General features: G+C 35.9%; 1 protein-coding gene across 1 annotated transcript in view; it reads left to right on the plus strand.

The window, feature by feature from the left end:
• LOC137234009 (tRNA (guanine(26)-N(2))-dimethyltransferase-like) overlaps nt 1-21,194 on the plus strand; it is a 454,486-nt gene that overhangs the window by 406,133 nt on the left and 27,159 nt on the right. The window lies entirely within an intron of this gene.

Here is a 21,194-nt window from a genome sequence, read left to right on the forward strand (position 1 = left end):
ATTATTGAATTTTATTAATCTATTCTTTTCTTTTCCAGATTTCTAGAGGAAAGAAAGCAAACCAATAAGTTAAAAAGTGTTAGATTATGTAGTTTTTGTTTATTTTTAAAATATACATTTCTGTGTGTAATACTACTAATTTTCGTTTTTATACTCAGTTGAGCAGAGCTCACAGAGTATATTAAGTTTGATTGGATAACGGTTGGTTGTACATATATAAAGGAATCGAGATAGATATATACTTCCATATATCAAAATAATCAGGAACGAAAAAAAAATTTGATTGAGACATGTCCGTCCGTCCGTCCGTTAACACGATAACTTGAGTAAATTTTGAGATATCTTGATGAAATTTGGTATGTAGGTTCCTGAGCACTCATCTCAGATCGCTATTTAAACTGAACGATATCGGACTATAACCACGCCCACTTTTTCGATATCGAAAATTTCGAAAAACCGAAAAAGTGCGATAATTCATTACAAAAGACCGATAAAGCGACGAAACTTGGTAGATGAGTTGAAATTATGGCGCAAAATAGAAAATTAGTAAAATTTTGGACAATGGGCGTGGCACCGCCCACTTTTAAAAGAAGGTAATTTAAAACTTTTGCAAGCTGTAATTTGACAGTCGTTGAAGATATCATGACGAAATTTGGCAGGAACGTTGCTCTTATTACTATATGTACGCTTAATAAAATTTAGCAAAATCGGAGAAGGACCACGCCCACTTTAAAAAAAAAATTTTTTTAAGTAAAATTTTAACAAAAAATTTAATATCTTTACAGTATATAAGTAAATTATGTCAAGATTCAACTCCAGTAATGATATGGTGCAACAAAATACAAAAATAAAAGAAAATTTAAAAATGGGCGTGGCTCCGCCCTTTTTCATTTAATTTGTCTAGGATGCTTTTAACGCCATAAGTCGAACAAAAATTAACCAATCCTTTTGAAATTTGGTAGGGGCATAGATTTTATGACGTTAACTGTTTTCTGTGAAAATGGGCGAAATCGGTTGATGTCACGCCCAGTTTTTATACACAGTCGTCCGTCTGTCCTTCTGCATGGCCGTTAACACGATAACTTGAGCAAAAATCGATATATCTTTACTAAACTCAGTTCACGTACTTATCTGAACTCACTTTATCTTGATATGAAAAATGAACGAAATCCGACTATGACCACGCCCACTTTATCGATATCGAAAATTACGAAAAATGAAAAAAATGCCATAATTCTATACCAAATACGAAAAAGGGATGAAATATGTTAAGGTAATTGGATTGTTTTATTGACGCGAAATATAACTTTAGAAAAAACTTTATAAAATGGTTGTGACACCTACCATATTAAGTAGAAGAAAATGAAAAGTTCTGCAGGGCGAAATAAAAAACCCTTAAAATCTTGGCAGGTATTACATATATAAATAAATTAGCGGTATCCAACAGATGATGTTCTGGGTCACCCTGGTCCACATTTTGGTCGATATCTGGAAAACGCCTTCACATATACAACTACCACCACTCCCTTTTAAAACTCTCATTAATACCTTTAATTTGATACCCATATCGTACAAACTCATTCTAGAGTCACCCCTGGTCCACCGTTATGGCGATATTTCGAAAAGGCGAACACCTATAGAACGAAGGCCCACTCCCTTTTAAAAATACTCATTAACACCTTTCATTTGATACCCATATCGTACAAATAAAGTCTAGAGTCACCCCTGGTCCAGAAAGGCCCACTCCCTCTTAAAATACTCATTAACTCCTTTCGTTTGATACCCATATTGCACAAACGAATTCTAGAGTCACCCCTGGCCCACCTTTATGGCGATATCTCGAAACGGCGTCCACCTATGGAACTAAGGATTAAATAAATAAAAAAAAGGATTACTCCCTTTTAAAATACTCATTAACACCTTTCATTTGATACCCATATCGTACAAACGCATTCTAGAGTCACACCTGGTCCATCTTTATGCCATATCTCGCAAAGGCGTCCACCTATAGAACTAAGGCATACTCCCTCTTAAAATACTCATTAACTCCTTTCGTTTGATACCCATATTGCACAAACGAATTCTAGAGTCACCCCTGGTCCACCTTTATGGCGATATCTCGAAAAGGGGTCCACCTATAGAACTAAGCCCCACGCCCTTTTAAAATAATAATTAACACCTTTCATTTGATACCCATATCATACAAACAAATTCTAAAGTCACCCCTGGTCCACCTTTATGGCGATATCTCGAAAAGGCGAACACCTATAAAACGAAGGTCCACTCCCTTTTAAAAATACTCATTAACACCTTTCATTTGATACCCATATCGTACAAACAAAGTCTAGAGTCACCCCTGGTCCACCTTTATTGCGATACCTCGAAAATGCGTCCACCTATAGAACTAAGGCCCACTCCCTCTTAAAATACTCATTAACTCCTTTCGTTTGATACCCATATTGCACAAACGAAATCTAGAGTCACCCCTGGCCCACCTTTATGGCGATATCTCGAAACGGCGTCCACCTATAGAACTAAGGCTCACTCCCTTTTAAAATACTCATTAACACCTTTCGTTTGATGCCCATATTGTGCAAACAAATTCTAGGGTCACCCCTGGTCCACCTTTATGGCGATATCTCGAAACGGCGTCCACCTATGGAACTAAGGATTACTCCCTTTTAAAATGCTCATTAACACCTTTCATTTGATACCCATATCGTACAAACGCATTCTAGAGTCAACCCTGGTCCATCTTTACGGCGATATCTCGAAAAGGCGTCCATCTATAGAACTTAGGTCCACGCCCTTTTAAAATACTCATGAATACCTTTCATTTGATACCCATATCGTACAAACGCATTCTAGAGTCAACCCTGATCCACCTTTATGGCTATATCCCTAAATGGCGTCCACCTATAGAACTATGGCCCACTCCCTCATAAAATACTCTTTAATGCCTTTCATTTGATACACATGTCATACAAACACATTCCAGGGTTTCCCTCGGTTCATTTTCCTATATGGTTATTTTCCCTTATGTTGTCACCATAGCTCTCAACTGAGTATGTAATGTTCGGTTACACCCGAACTTAACCTTCCTTACTTGTTTTATTTTATTTATTAATTTGAGCGACCACCGTGGTGTGATGGTAACGTGCTCCGCCTACCACACCGTATGCCCTAGGTTCGCACCCCGGGCAAAGCAACATCAAAATTTTAGAAATAAAGTTTTTAAATTAGAAGATCATAGATCTTTTCGGAGGTTATCGCGCCTTACATTTATTTATTTATTTTTTATTTATTTGAGTCTTTGAACTTATAGATTCTTACACACTATATTATGCAAATTTTTAAATTAACTTAATCCTAAGAAAAATAAGATCTTAGATTATTCATTAGGGCAGCGTAAGGAAAAGTATAGTCAGCACATGAGGAGTTAAAAAACATATACAGACCAGCACAAGCCCTAGAAATGGGAGCATATATACCATAAATAGTTCTAGAAAACCCAATTTTTAAGGTTTCAAACTGTCTGAGGTTTCTGCATGGTACATTAAACTGAATTTTATCAAGAAGTGATGGACAATCAACGGTCCCTGAAATTATGCCAATGACAAATGAGCAAGATAGAATGGATCGTCTATTTGCAAGCGTGTTTAGATCAATAAAAAGGCATCGAGAGTCATATGAAGGCATTGGCTCAGAGAAGTTTAAAGATCGAAGAGCAAATCTTAAAAAAACTTTCTGAACACGCTCAAGCCGATTAGAGATGCCAATTGGGTAGGGTCTCCATATGACAGGCGCATACTCCAACTTCGACCTGACAAAGGCACAATATAGTGACTTCATAGTGTAGGGACTGGTGAATGCGGAACAATTACGTCGTACGAACGCAAACATTGCGTAAGATCGAGTTATGACATAGTTTACATGCGTAGAGAAATTAAGTTTAGTGTCAAAATACACCCCTAGGTCTTTGATTTCTTCTCCAGCGATATTATAGCAAGTACGAAGGGTATTAACTGATTTTGAAAAAGTCACATGAAAACATATTCTTTAATGTTTAGCGATAAACGATTTAAACTACACCGGTTTTCGACATTATTAAGGTCTGATTGCAGACGTTCAGAGCCACCAGAACTATTTATAACAGCAAACACTTTTAGATCATCCGCATACAGCAGATATTCCGCAAACGAGAAGCATGAGCCAATGTCGTGTATAAAAAGTATAAACAAGAAAGGTCCTACAATGCTACCTTGTGGAACTCCTGAGGATGCAATGAAGGGACGGGATGTGTTGTCTACGTCTACGAGACAGCGCCTGTTGGATAAGTAAGACTTAATCCACATCAAAAAAGTAGAGTGAAAACCCAAAGCAGCCAGCTTCAATAAAAATATTCTGTGAGAAACTTTGTCGAATGCCTTCGAGAAGTCAGTATAAATTGTATCAACTTGAAATCTATTCTGAAAAGCAGAAATGCAGTATTCACTAAACACTGTTAGGCTGCTTACAATTGAGCGATTTGGTACGAAACCGTGTTGGTTGATAGTGATTAAACTTTTAACCGAAAAATACAATTTGTCATTGACAATAATTTCAAAAAGTTTGGACACCGAAGATAGCTTCGAAATCGGTCTATAATTGCGAACATCGTTTTTATTGCCGCTCTTAAATATAGGTGAAACCGTTGTCAATTTCCAGTCATCCAGAAAAAGACCAGCGGCCAGAGAATTGTTGAAAATGATTGTGAGTGGCATTGCCAAACACAGACAGCTTTTTAGCAAAACGACCGAGAGGCCATCAGAGTCAGTCTTAGTTGACAGCTTAAGTTTCTTTATGCTGTTTATAACATCCGAAACGGATACACGCAGAGACCCGAAGTTAATAGAAAAATCCTTCGTGGAAGGAAAACTTGAATCAGAGAGCAAATCGGATTCAAAGTTGAAGCAAAAAAAAAAATCAGCAAATAAATTAGCGGAATCTACATCACTATTAGCATACAATACATTATTGGAACTGTCGAAGAAGCCTTTTTAGATTTTATGAAGCCCCAAAAAGCCTTCGAGTTAGAAACTATATTTTTCTCAAAACTTAAAATATAGTTTCTATACAGAAACTTATTCAAACAGTTGAACTTCTTCAAATAGTATTGAAATTTAGAGTGGTGTAATGGATTCCCAGTTTTTTTGTACAGCTTCCCAAATTTGTTTTTTAGATTCCTCAAATGCCTTAACCGCTTGGAATGCCAGGGTGTCTTGTATGGTTTTATTTTTAAAATAGGAACATGCTACAAGCACAACTCATAAACCTTATTTTTAAAAGATGAATAACATGATGTAACATCTTTGCCACAGAAAGCATCGCACCAATCAATGCTTAACAAAATTTCATTTAAAGTAGATAGGTCACAAGCGCTATAGTTAAATTTTATACCAGCCTCAGGAGCAGCGTTGGCAAATTCACAAAATTCCAACTCCAGAGAAAGAGGAACGTGATGTTTATCGGCTTGCGAGATTGGTGTGATGCATTCCGACAAAGTGTAATAAATATTATTAGAAATGAATACTAAATCTAGAATTCTATTTAAACAGTTAGAAATGATTAATTTGAACTAATTCAGTACTTAAAATATTATCTATAAGGTGAATTTCGGCTGAAGAGTTGACATTAGTGGCCATAAGTGCACCCGTGCTATCAATTCGGGACCAATTCAAATGGCATAAATTAAAATCCCCGAGGACACAAAGATGGTGTCACCAACAATTTTTGATGCTAATGAAACAACATTGTTAGCATGTGCAAAGTATAAACCATCTGCACTATTCGGTGGAATATACGAGGCGCATACATACAATAAATCAGACGAACCATGCAGAAATATGAGTAAACTATTAATGTTTAAATTTTTTCTATATATTATAAAAATTTTTACCGGTAAAAGTCTAGTTGAGGGGTCGACTGCTAATAAGCGTGCAAAAATATCGAGAGAGGTGTCAGAAGACGCGTATTGACCTCGACAACAATAATCCGAAGGCGGAAAAGGAAAATTGTTTCTCTGTCCGGAAGGCATGTGTTCTTACACCTCTCAGTTTTTTGATTGGACGCGTATTATCAGTCGACCCCTCAACTAGACTTTTACCTTTTTACCAAATATATTTTATAAACTGTCAATTAAATTCCACAAAAACTTCGAAAAAGGCCATGGCTAAACAGAAGAGAACGGTTATACCTCGTCGGTGTTTTATCATGCTAATACCTGTATGACACTACTTTATTTTGTCACATAGGTATAAGGAGAATTTCTAGTTCAAAACTAGTGCACTTCTACTACATTCTGAGCCACTAATAGTTTGCCATCTATTTTTGCATGCTTTCAACTGGCGAATTTAACATGACGATGTCCTAGGCGGTGGAAATTGTCTCCGCTGCATTACCTTTTCACTATTTCCTAACTATATACAAATTTCCACTTTAGAAGTAGTTCTTTATTGGCACTTTTTCGATAGTTACGAGGTAGTGTAAAATTTTACAGCTGATATCTAGTCCATTCTTGGTACTATTTCGTTGGCCCCGAACCGGAGCGAAAAAGCAGTTCCAGCTTAGCATTTTCATCGAACAAGTAAGGATGTCTAACTTCGGGTGAAACCTAACATTATATACCCAACGTGAATTCCCACTAACTTTCTAAGCTACAGTTTAATGGTGAAATGTTATCCATACTTTATATAAAATAATTCCGCTTTTTTGTTTGAATTGAACTTTTTTTTTATTTTTAATTGTGAAAGGTTACCCACACTTTAATATAAAATCATTCCGCTTTTTTGGTTGCTTATTTTATTTTATTTTAATAACCTTGCTTCTTGCTAGCTTAAATTATTATTTTTGTTGCTCCCAACTAATTTTTGAAATTCGTTTTATGCTTTGTTTTTTTGTTTGTTTACCTATTATTTTGATTTGCTTTAACTAGGCGGAGTGAATGGCTGCGGCTATTGGGGGTTTCTGGCCCGACCCCCAAATGCATTTTTGCTTGCCAAAGGCACTTTTCTCAAGGAATGAGAAAGGGGCGTCTTCTAATTAAATCAGCATTGCCTGATAACAATTTGAAAATTGTAGAGCCTGAAGTGATAGTTGAAGGGAAAAAGGATTTAGAGAGTACAGCTGAGAGTATGGTAGTTTTAGGTGTAGAAGATTTTCAACCGATAGGCATTTCACCCATTGAGGCAGAAAGGGAGGAGGAGACCCATTAACCCCCTGTTGAGTTAAACTCTTCTTTAGATAGTTCTCTCATTGCAAAATGGGCTAATAGTAGACAAACTCAAACAGATAATTGCCTCACTGATGGCACTCCAAGGAAAAGAAAATACCAGGAAGTGGTGAGCGAAAGCAAGCTTAGAAAAAAGTATTAGTTTTAGAAGAGAAGGTTTTCAATTCCAAATGAGATCAGGTCATCCCAGATTTGACTGAGGCAAGGCAGGGCAGTCAATTCGAAGAGCTATGCAACATGTTCCCTCCACATGTAGCACTATGTGTGAGGAATTGCCTAAAAAATACCCAGCGCAACGCCCATGGGCATCGATTTGACAGGGAACTGAAAACGCTATCTCTTGCAGTTAAATTTATTTCCCCTATAGCCTATAGGTATTTGAAGTCCTTATTAACGTGGCCATTCAGAACAACACTTGCACACTTTGTTCAAAGTTGGCCACGTAACCCTGGCTGCAACTACAGCAGCATAAAAGCTCTGGAGCTAAGAAGTCGTGGCTTCACAGATGCCCAAATGTATGTTTCCATCTATTGTGATGAAATGTCCTTAAAAGTGTTGTCCAATACGAAAGAAATAGGGACTTAATTATAGGGTTGGGGGATTATGGCGACGAAAATCGCACCTCTAGAGCAGCTTCAAGCGTTCTCACTGTTCTTGTCCAAGGCATCGGTGGATAGTCTTGGACTCATCCTTTAGCTTATTTTTTTGTGAACAAATCATGCCCAGGAGATGTTTTAAGAAAATACATTTTCGAAATAATAGGTCAACTTCAGATTATTGAACTTCACCCCTGCCAAATGGTAACCGATTAAGGGGAAAATTTTGCTGGTTTTGCAAATCTGGTAGGAGTTTCTATTGAAAGCCCCTTCTTCGAGGTTAATGGTCAGGAAAGTATGTAATTTTTTGATTTTCCACACCTTATAAAAAGTACTAGAAATTACTTGGAAAATGCGAATAATCGCGTATATTTTCAAGACCGCCCAGTAGACTGGAAGGATATTGTGCATCTCTATGAACAAGGCTATTTTTATGATATTTCCTGCACCTACAAACTTACTTCAAAACACATAAGACCAAAAAATTGCGACAAAATGAGCGTACATATAGCTACACAAGTTTTTCGTAATTTTGTGGCAAGTGCAATGTTCCCAATCTACAGCTCCAGACAATTGAATAGTTCTAGATCTCCATCATTTTTTAACACTGCCGAATTCATCCTTTTCTTCGAAAAACTTTTCAACGTATTTGATAGTATCTCCTTTGGAGATGTAGGCCATTTCAAACAACCATTTCAAGGAACTGCGGACAAATTAAATTTTCTTAAAGTCTATTAAAATATACGATGGCGACACTGATATCACCAACATATATAAGTTCATCAAAGATTGGCTCCTCAATAGCAGTAGTTTACGCCGTTTGTGGCGATTATTGTTACATAAGGGATTAACTTTTTTATATACACGTAGACTTTGCCAAGATAAAATAGAGAATTTTTGGCCATGTACGTAGAGGAGTGTCATTTGATTCTATAATAACTCCGCAGCGTTTCTCGTATCTCTTTAAGCAAGCCTGGGGCACAGCTTATCTTAAATGCGTCGATAGAGGGAACTGCGAACTCTTGCTTGAGTATAAGTAGGAATATTTTTCCAATAATCCCATTTTAGCAGCTTGTAACGACGCTTCAGTAAGGAATTTCAAGGCTTACCTAGGCCGAAACCAGTTATTTTTAAAGATATCCAAATCGAAATTTCAGTTGATTTCGATGAAAGTAGATTTTACATCGTAGTGCATTTGTTTATTTTTGTGGATAGATGTATTTCAAATATTCCAAATTTCATAAATGTTTAGTGCCTCTTACAAGATTTGGATACGAAATAACAGAGAAAGAATTCTTCTTCACACAGGAGAACAATTTGCAAATTGTAACCTCGTGTGCCCTCCGTCCGAATTTGTCGATTTTATGTCCAAATTGGAAAAAGTTCTCGGAAAATTTTGACGCAACGTGCCAAAGGGTTGGATTTTCTCAAATTTTATTTGAAAAAATGGCAGAGGTAGAGCCGTACTATTGTTGCAACAATTGCAATCCCGACACTATAAAATGTATTTTTATAAGACTTCGTACATATTTTCTACTAAATAGCTTTAATAAAAAAATCGGTTCACAAAAATTAAAAATATACCATTTAGGCATTTAACTTATAAATAGTTATTTTCAAGTCCAGGTGTCTATCTGCATAGTTAAAACTCGTCGAATTAGAAGTATTCTGACGATATGGATGTATTTAAAAGAAACTTTCACATAGGTCATTCCTTGTTCTTGACTTTGGCATTTCTTATCCTTTATAAGGGCGTAAATGTTTTTCTTTATATAAGTAAATTATTGTATTTTAAAATGTGCGCATATCGTACTTTTCCAAGCAACTTGTATATTTAAATAGAGGCCCTGTCTCTCTACCATGTCAACTTGCGAACTAAGCTTTTTCTCCTGGACTATCACTGTGGGAAAATTTGTAAATATGTATGTAAATATTTTTATACTCAGTTGAGCAGAGCTCACAGAGTATATTAAGTTTGATTGGATAACGGTTGGTTGTACATATATAAAGGAATCGAGATAGATATAGACTTCCATATATCAAAATAATCAGGATCGAAAAAAAATTTGATTGAGCCATGTCCGTCCGTCCGTCCGTCCGTCCGTTAACACGATAACTTGAGTAAATTTTGAGGTATCTTGATGAAATTTGGTATGTAGGTTCCTGAGCACTCATCTGAGATCGCTATTTAAAATGAACGATATCGGACTATAACCACGCGATAATTCATTACCAAAGACAGATAAAGCGACGAAACTTGGCAGATGAGTTGAATTTATGACGCAGAATAGAAAACTAGTAAAATTTTGGTCAATGGGCATGGCACCGCCCACTTTTAAAAGAAGGTAATTTAGAAGTTTTGCAAGCTGTAATTTGTCAGTCGTTGAAGATATCATGATGAAATTTGGCAGGGACGTTACTCCTATTACTATATGTACGCTTAATAAAAATTAGCAAAATCGGAGAAGGACCACGCCCACTTAAAAAAAAAAAATTTTTTTTTAAAGTAAAATTTTAACAAAAAATTTAGTATCTTCATAGTATATAAGTAAATTATGTCAACATTCAACTCCAGTAATGATATGGTGCAACAAAATACAAAAATTAAAGAAAATTTCAAAACGGGCGTGGCTCCGCCCTTTTTCATTTAATTTGTCTAGGATACTTTTAACGCCATAAGTCGAACAAAAATTAACCAATCCATTTGAAATTTGGTAGGGGCGTAGATTTTATGATGTTAACTGTTTTCTGTGAAGACGGGCGAAATCGGTTGATGCCACGCCCAGTTTTTATACACAGTCGTTCGTCTGTCCTTCCGCATGGCCGTTAACACGATAACTTGAGCAAAAATCGACATATCTTTAATGAACTTAGTTCACGGACTTACTTGAACTCACTTTATCTTGGTATGAAAAATGAACGAAATCCGACAATGACCACGCCCACTTTTTCGATATCGAAAATTACGAAAAATTAAAAAAATTCCATAATTCTTTACCAAATACGAAAAAAGGGATGAAACATAGTGAGGTAATTGGATTGGTTTATTGACGCGAAATATAACTTTAGAAAAAACTTTATAAAATGGTTGTGACACCTACCATATTAAGTAGAAGAAAATGAAAAAGTTCTGCAGGGCGAAATAAAAAACCCATAAAATCGTGGCAGGTATTATATATATAAATAAATTAGCGGTATCCAACAGATGATATTCTGGGTCACCCTGGTCCACATTTTGGACGATATCTGGAAAACGCCTTCACATATACAACTACCACCACTCCCTTTTAAAACTCTCATTAATACCTTTAATTTGATACCCATATCGTACAAACACATTCTAGAGTCACCCCTGGTCCACCTTTATGGCGATATCTCGTAAAGGCGAACACCTATAAAACGAAGGCCCACTCTCTTTTAAAAATACTCATTAACACCTTTCATTTGATACCCATATCGTACAAACAGGGTCTAGAGTCACCCCTAGTCCACCTTTATGGCGATATCTCGAAAAGGCGAACACCTATAGAACGAAGGCCACTCCCTCTTAAAAATACTCATTAACACCTTTCATTTGATACCCATATCGTACAAACAAAGTATAGAGTCACCCCTTGTCCACCTTTGTGGCGATATCTCGAAAAGGCGAACACCTATAGAACTAAGGCCCCCTCCCTTTTAAAATACTCATTAACACCTTTCGTTTGATACCCATATTGCACAAACGAATTCTAGAGTCACCCCTGGTCCACCTTTATGGTGGTATCTCGAAACGGCGTCCACCTATGGAACTAAGGATTACTCCCTTTTAAAACACTCATTAACACCTTTCTTTTGATACCCATATTGTACAAACAAATTCTAGGGTCACCCCTGCTCCACCTTTAAGGCGATATCTCGAAACGGCGTCCACCTATGGAACTAAGGATTACTCCCTTTTAAAATACTCATTAACACCTTTCTTTTGGTACCCATATTGTCCAAACAAATTCTAGGGTCACAACTGGTCCACCTTTATGGCGATATCTCGAAAATGCGACCACCTATACAACAACCACCACTCCCTTTTAAAACCCTAATTAATACCTTTAATTTGGTACCCATATCATACAAACACATTCTAGAGTCACCCCTGATCCACCTTTATGGCGATATTTCGAAACGGCGTCCACCTATAGAACTAAGGCCCACTCCCTTTTAAAATAGTCATTAACACCTTTCGTTCGATGCCCATATTGTACAAACAAATTCTAGGGTCACCCCTGGCCCACCTTTATGGCGATATCTCGAAACGGCGTCTACCTATGGAACTAAGGATTACTCTCTTTTAAAATAATCATTAACACCTTTCTTTTGATACCCATATTGTACAAACAAATTCTAGGGTCACCCCTGGTCCACCTTTATGGCGATATCTCGAAACGGCGTCCACCTATGGAACTAAGGATTACTCCCTTTTAAAATAATCATTAACACCTTTCTTTTGATACCCATATTGTACAAACAAATTCTAGGGTCACCCCTAGTCCACCTTTATGGCGATATCTCGAAAAGGCGACCACCTATACAACAACCACCAGTCCCTTTTAAAACCCTCATTAATACCTTTAATTTGATACCCATATCGTACAAACACATTCTAGAGTCACCCCTGGTCCACCTTTATGTCGATATTTCGAAACGGCGTCCACCTGTAGAACTAAGGCCCACTCCCTTTTAAAATACTCATTAACACCATTCGTTTGATACCCATATTGTACAAACAAACTCTAGAGTCAACCCTGATCCACCTTTATGGCGATATCCCTAAATGGCGTCTACCTATAGAACTATGGCCCACTCCCTCATAAAATACTCTTTAATGTCTTTCATTTGATACATATGTCATACAAACACATTCCACGGTTTCCCTCGGTTCATTTTCCTACATGGTTATTTTCCCTTATGTTGTCACCATAGCTCTCAACTGAGTATGTAATGTTCGGTTACACCCGAACTTAACCTTCCTTACTTGTTATCAATTAGCCTGAATTGCTAACGAGCAATCTATTATTTTTGATATTTTATATATTGTATATGTATGTATGTATATATTATTGTCAAATATGTGCCTGAAATTTTAACGTGCAATCTTTCATTTTTGAGTAGAATTGTTTAGTAATCATTCTACTTGTAACTTTTATTTTGTATATTGTATATGAGACATTCCATATGAAAAGATAGGTCGACCTCTCCGACTTTCTTCAAATTCGGAAGACATGTAGTATTTGACGTCAAGAGTAGTGTGTGAAAATATTTTTTTAATTTTTAATATTTTGGATTTTATTCACAGTAGAAAATTTTTGAAAGCTTTTCTTTGAGTTAAAATATCTTTTAAACTATTAATTTTAGAAAAAAATCTTTTACCACAAAAAGTCTTTAAAATTATTGAAATTTATAAAAAAAATTTTATATTTTAAAATTTTGAAAAATAATATGAACGAAAAATAAAATAAAATTTTTTTTTCAGTGTAAAGTAATGAAGGATAGCACCGATTCTCTTTAAAAAAATCTGAAAGAAACTTGAATATGTTCTTAACCTACCCTTCAAATTTAAAAGAATGTTTTTTTTTGTTTTCGAGAAAAAAAAATTTGAAAATTTTATGTTGAATAAATCTATGATTTTTACGCACAGTAAGTTTGTGATACAAAATTTTTTACACTATATAACACTTCGAAATAGCATCCATATTGTTAACAGATGTTTTCTACATATATATTTACCTTCTTATTCATAGAAAATAAAAAAGATTGGTCAAACCTATTTTATTTTTTATGAATAAGGCCGTTAACTAATATATAATGCGAAGTCGGGGTAATTCTATCAAAATTACGACACACACGCGTTTAAAATTCTTCGCAGTTTGACAAACATCACATTTTATAACTAACATGCCAACCTAATAAAACCGCACTGCGTTTTTTTAGCGCACGCAAACAACCGGCGTTTTTTGTTCTAACCCAAATAAACATGCGTTGCGACAATGTAAAGCATTGGTGCAAACGTCAAATCTAAATGTCACGCAGAAAAAAAATTGGAAATCGAGTTAGGTTTTTACGCAGTAAATTCAATTTGTGTTGCTCTCATACAAGTTGTATATGCATGAGACATTTTTGACAGAAAATGACTTGCGTGCGTTTTATTAGGTTGGCATTTAATGTAAATAAAACAAGTAAGGAAGGTTAAGTTCGGGTGTAACCGAACATTACATACTCAGTTGAGAGCTATGGTGACAACATAAGGGAAAATAACCATGTAGGAAAATGAACCGAGGGAAACCCTGGAATGTGTTTGTATGACATGTGCATCAAATGAAAGGCATTAAAGAGTATTTTATGAGGGAGTGGGCCATAGTTCTATAAGTGGACGCTATTTAGGGACATAGCCATAAAGGTGGATCAGGGTTGACTCTAGAAATCGTTTGTACGATATGGGTATCAAATTAAAGGTGTTAATGAGTATTTTAAAAGGGAATAATCCTTAGTTCCATAGGTGGACGCCGTTTCGAGATATCGCCACAAAGGTGGAACAGGGGTGACCCTAGAATTTATTTGTACAATATGGTCATCAAACGAATGGTGGTAATGAGTATTTTAAAAGGGAGTGGGCCTTAGTTCTATAGGTGGATGCCGTTTCGAAATATCGCCATAAAGGTGGACCAGGGTTGACTCTAGAATGTGTTTGTACGATATGGATATCAAATTAAAGGTATTAATGAGGGTTTTAAAAGGTAGTGGTGGTTGTTGTATAGTTGGTCGCCTTTTCGAGATATCGCCATAAAGGTGGACCAGGGGTGACTCTAGAATGCGTTTGTACGATGTGGGTATCAAATGAAAGGTGTTAATGAGTATTTTAAAAGGGAATAATCCTTGGTTCCTTAGGTGGACGCCGTTTCGAGATATCGCCATAAAGGTGGACCAGGGGTGACCCTAGAATTTGTTTCTTCAATATGGGTATCAAAAGAAAGGTGTTAATAAGTATTTTAAAAGGGAGTAATCCTTAGTCCCACAGGTGGACGCCGTTTCGAGATATCGCCATAAAGGTGGACCAGGGGTGGCCCTAGAATTTTTTTGTACAATACAGACATCAAACGAAAGGTGTTAATGAGTATTTTAAAAGGGAGTGGGCCTTAGTTCTATAGGTGTACGCCGTTTCGAAATATCGCCACAAAGGTGGGCCAGGGGTGATTCTAGAATGTGTTTGTACGATATGGGTATCAAATTAAAGGTATCAATGAGGGTTTTAAAAGGGAGTGGTGGTTGTTGTATAGGGTCGCATTTTCCAAATATCGCCATAAAGGTGGACCAGGGGTGACTCTAGAATTTGTTTGTACAATACGGGTATCAAAAGAAAGGTGTTAATGAGTATTTTAAAAGGGAGTAATCCTTAGTTCCATAGGTGGACGCCGTTTCGAGATACCGCCATAAAGGTGGGCCAAGGGTGACTCTAGAATTCGTTTGTGCAATATGGGTATCAAACGAAAGGAGTTAATGAGTGTTTTAAAAGGGAGTGGGCCTTCGTTCTATACGTGTTCACCTTTTCGAGATATCGCCATAAAGGTGGACCAGGGGTGACTTTAGAATATGTTTGTACGATATGGGTATCAAATGAAAGGTGTTAATGAGTATTTTAAAAGGTAGTGGGCCTTTGTTCTATAGGTGAAAGCCGTTTCGAAATATCGCCATAAAGGTGGACCAGGGGTGACACTAGAATGTGTTTTTACGATATGGGTATCAAATTAAAGGTATTAACGAGGGTTTTAAAAGGGAGTGGTGGTTGTTGTATAGGTGGTCGCATTTTGGAAATATCGCCATAAAGGTGGAGCAGGGGTGACTCTAGAATTTGTTTGTACAATACGGGTATCAAAAGAAAGGTGTTAATGAGTATTTTAAAAGGGAGTAATGCTTAGTTTCATAGGTGGACGCCGTTTCGAGATATCGCCATAAAGGTGGGGCAGGGGTGACCCTAGAATTCGTTTGTGCAAAATGGGTATCAAACGAAATGAGTTAATGAGTATTTTAAAAGTTAGTGGGCCTTAGTTCTATAGGTGGACGCCTTTTCGAGGTATCGCAATAAAGGTGGACCAGGGGTGACTCTAGACTTTGTTAGTACGATATGGGTATCAAATGAAAGGTGTTAATGAGTATTTTTAAAAGGGAGTGGGCCTTCGTTCTATAGGTGTTCGCCTTTTCGAGATATCGCCAAAAAGGTGGACCAGGGGTGACTTTAGAATATGTTTGTACGATATGGGTATCAAATGAAAGGTGTTAATGAGTATTTTAAAAGGGAGTGAGCCTTAGTTCTATAGGTGGACGCCGTTTCGAAATATCGCCATGAAGGTGGACCAGGGGTGACATTAGAATATGTTTGTACGATATGGGTATCAAATTAAAGGTATTAATAAGGGTTTTAAAAGGGAGTGGTGGTTGTTGTATAGGTGGTCGCATTTTCGAAATATCGCCATAAAGGTGGACCAGGGGTGACTCTAGAATTAGTTTGTACAATATGGGTATCAAAAGAAAGGTGTTAATGAGTATTTTAAAAGGGAGTAATCCTCAGTTCCATAGGTGGGCGCCGTTTCGAGATATCGCCATAAAGGTGGGCCAGGGGTGACCCTAGAATTCGTTTGTGCAAAATGGGTATCAACCGAAAGGAGTTAATGAGTATTTTAAAAGGGAGTGGGTCTTAGTTCTAAAGGTGGACGCTTTTTCGAGATATCGCCATAAAGGTGGACCAGGGGTGAGTCTAGAATGAGTTTGTACGATATGGGTATCAAATTAAAGGTATTAATGATAGTTTTAAAAGGGAGTGGTGGTAGTTGTATATGTGAAGGCGTTTTCCAGATATCGACCAAAATGTGGACCAGGGTGACCCAGAACATCATCTGTTGGATACCGCTAATTTATTTATATATGTAATACCTGCCAAGATTTTAAAGGTTTTTTATTTCGCCCTGCAGAACTTTTCATTTTCTTCTATTTAATATGGTAGGTGTCACAACCATTTTATAAAGTTTTTTCTAAAGTTATATTTCGCTTCAATAAAACAATCCAATTACCTTACCTTATTTGGTATAGAATTATGGCATTTTTTTCATTTTTCGTAATTTTCGATATCGAAAAAGTGGTCGTGGTCATAGTCGGATTTCGTTCATACCAAGGTAAAGTGAGTTCAAGTAAGCACGTGAACTAAGTTCATTAAAGATATGTCGATTTTTGCTCAAGTTATCGTGTTAACGACCATGCGGAAGGACAGAACCACGACTGTGTATAAAAACTGGGCGTGGCATCAACCGATTTCGCCCATTTTCACAGAAAAGAGTTAACGTCATAAAATCAATGCCCCTACCAAATTTCAAAAGGATTGGTTAATTTTTGTTCGACTTATGGAGTTAAAAGTATCCTAGACAAATTAAATGAAAAAGGGCGGAGCCACGCCCATTTTGAAATTTTCTTTTATTTTTGTATTTTGTTGCACTATATCATTACTGGAGTTGAATGTTGACATAATTTACTTATATACTGTAAAGATATTAAATTTTTTGTTAAAATTTTACTTTAAAAAAATTTGTTTTTAAAAGTGGGCGTGGTCCTTCTCCGATTTTGCTAATTTTTATTAAGGGTACATATAGTAATAGGAGTAACTTTCCTGCCAAATTTCATCATGATATCTTCAACGACTGCCAAATACAGCTTGCAAAGCTTTTAAATTACCTTCTTTTAAAAGTGGGCGGTGCCACGCCCATTGTCCAAAATTTTACTAATTTTCGATTCTGCGTCATAAGGTCAACCCACCTACCAAGTTTCATCGCTTTATCCGTCTTTGGTAATGAATTATCGCACTTTTTCGGTTTTTCGAAATTTTCGATATCGAAAAAGTGGGCGTGGTTATAGTCCGATATCGCTCATTTTAAATAGCGACCTGAGATGAGTGCTCAGGAACCTACATACCAAATTTCATCAAGATACCTCAAAATTTACTCAAGTTATCGTGTTAACGGACGGACGGACGGACGGACGGACGGACGGACGGACGGACATGGCTCAATCAAATTTTTTTTCGATCCTGATTATTTTGATATATGGAAGTCTATATCTATCTCGATTCCTTTATATATGTACAACCAACCGTTATCCAATCAAACTTAATATACTCTGTGAGCTCTGCTCAACTGAGTATAAAAAATGAACAAATGAACAAGCTGTTTAATAACGCCATCTGTAATGAATTCCACTTATTAATAACGGGAACATGCACTTCAGTTATTTTTGTTTATTCTATAGCAGTAGTCATTGATTTTGTGAACTTATTTTATTTATTACCTTATGAAAATTGTTTGCATTTCATAGTCATTTGCTATTTGATTCATACAAGAAAAGTTCTTATCCAAAGCTGTTCGCTGTATTTCTTGCAAACTATCATACATATATAAATACATATTCTGATTCCCAAAAATGCCAAATAAAATTTTTTGTTGTAATCCATTTGATTTGCCTAATCACAACTGGTTTAAAAAAATGTAGGTAAATCGACGCCAGAACTATTAAAAAAACTACAAAGTTTGAGGGAATATGTCTGCTTTTGCTGCAGGATTAAAATTCTAAAAGATGCTGTACCATCTAAAGAAGTTAGCAATAGTATTATTAAAAGTCCATTGAATGAAACTAAATTTTCCAATGTAAAAAGAGGTTCCGAAGTAAATCAATCACCAATGTATTGCAAAATGGATGTAAAAACAGGTCCCGAAGTAAATCAATCACCAAATATAAGTTCTGATGAAGATAGTGAAGTGTATACAGGAGGAGATGACGGCTTGGAAATGCTTTTATCTATAAAGAAAAAGTTTCAAACCATTTCGAATTATTCAGAAAAGATTTTTTGGTTAACAATTTCTCCACCAAGTTGGACAGCATACAAACTCCAAAAAGAATTTAATACAACTTATAAGTTAGCTTCTCATGCGAAAAAAACCCAAAATATGTTTGGATTTGGTTCCCAATATCAAAAAGGAAGATTTCCGAAAATGATATTTCCGTAGTCCAAAATTTTTATAGGTCATATGATATTATTCGACTTATGCCTGGGCAGAACGATTGCGTATCTGTAAGACAAACGGATGAAAAAAGTAAAAAATTCAGAAACGATTGGTCTTGTGCAATGTGAAAGAAACTTCTGTTGAATTTAAAAATATGTATCCTGATTTAAAAGTTGGATTCAGTAAATTTGCCTAACTACGTCCTAGGGAATGTATTTTGGCCGATGCTGCTGGAACTCACACAGTATGTGTTTGTAAAATTCATAAAAATTTCAAATTAATGATGGATGCTTTAAAAGATATCTCCAACCAAATTTCTATTCAAACATACGAGGATGTCTTACGTGAGATGACTTGTGAGAAATTCGAACATAATTGTCAACTTAGAAAGTGTAATTCTTGTCCAGGTTTTGAAGGAATAAGTATTGAACTTGGGAAAAGATTTGAAGTAAATAATATAAAAAGTTTGGAATTTTTACAATGGACCAATACAGACCGTTCTTCTATCGAAACAGTGAATAAAGATACTCATACGTTTATTAAAATGCTGAAAGCTGATGCATCAGTACTTTTAACACACAATTTTATAGCCAAGAGCCAAAACAAGTTCTTCAAAGCACTGAAACTTCAATTAAAGGAAGGCGAATTTATAGTAGTTGGTGACTTCTCTGAAAATTTCACTTTTCTGGTACAGAACGCCATTCAGGATTACCACTGGAATAGCAATCCGGTTACAGTTCACCCCTTTGTTGTTTATCGCGCAGAAAAGGATAAGAATAAGAGCTTCACATTTGAGAGCTTTGTACTCATCTCAGAGTGTAATATCCATGATACCACTGCTGTTTATTTATTTCAAAAGAAAATGATTTATTGGCTTGTATCAAAATATAATAACGACAATGTTAAAAAAATTTACTACTTTTCAGATAGCGCAGTTTCGCAATATAAAAATAAATACAATTTTATTAATTTAATGTGTCACTTTCAGGATTTTAATATAAAAGCGGAATGGCACTTTTTTGCCACATCGCATGGTAAAAACGCTTGTGATGGAATCGGTGGTACTGTTAAAAGATTTGTTCGACGAGAAAGTTTACGCCGTCCTGACTCCACACCAATTACCTACTACCCCAATTGAATTTTTTAATACTGTCAATAATGAATTTAAAACAATGCAATTTGGGTTCTGTTCCAAAGCTGATTACCAAAAAGAAAAAGATTTCCTAAAGGATCGTTTCGCTGCAGCTGTTCGAATCAATGGCACACGGTCATTCCACATCTTTATACCCTTTTCAAGATACGAAATTAAATGTAAAGTTGTATCGCCTTGTAATGAGAGCGGTTGTAAAATTTTTAAAGTAATAAAAAAACTGACCTAATTTAAAATATAAAACTACATTTTCATAGTATTTATGCCATTTCGAAGTGTTATATAGTGTAAAAATTTTTGTATCACAAACTTACTGTGCGTAAAAATCATAGATTTATTCAACATAAAATTAAAATTTTTTTTTTCTCGAAAACAAAAAAAAAACATTATTTTAAAAATGAAGGGTAGGTTAAGAACATATTCAAGTTTATTTCAGATTTTTTTTTAAAGAGAAACGGTAATGAAGGATAGATTACTTTACACTGAAAAAAAATTTTATTTTTCAATCATATTATTTTTCAAAATTTTGAGAACATACAATTTTTTATAAACTTCAATAATTTCAAAGACTTTTTGCAGTAAAAGATTTTTTTCTAAAATTACTAGTTTAAAAGATATTTTAACTCAAAGAAAAGCTTTCCAAAATTTTCAACTGTCAATAAAATCCAAAATATTCAAAATTTAAAAAAGATGTTTTCACACACTATTCTAGACGTCAAATACTAAATGTCTTCCGAATTTGAAGAAAATCGGAGAGGTCGACCTATCTTTTCATTTGGAATGCCTCATATGTATGTAGTAGGCCGGGTCGATTTGTGGGGAGGCAAAAAAATCGCCCATTGCTCTGTGAAAATCATATTCTGGGGATCAAAATAAGAAAATTTGCCGAAGGAACCTTACCTCTAAAACGAATTCTGATGTCCTCCAATTTGGGTCGAACTTTGGGGTAGGGGCAAATTTTGAAAAATCCCACTTTGACCCATTTTGAGTGCTCCAATGTTGTTGTTGTTGTTGTTGTTGTTGTAGCGATAAGGTTGCTCCCCGAAGGCTTTGGGGAGTGTTATCGATGTGATGGTCCTTTTCCGGATACAAATCCGGTACGC

The sequence above is a fragment of the Eurosta solidaginis genome, chromosome 5 (genome assembly GCF_040869045.1).
Source record: "Eurosta solidaginis isolate ZX-2024a chromosome 5, ASM4086904v1, whole genome shotgun sequence".
NCBI lineage: Eukaryota > Metazoa > Arthropoda > Insecta > Diptera > Tephritidae > Eurosta > Eurosta solidaginis.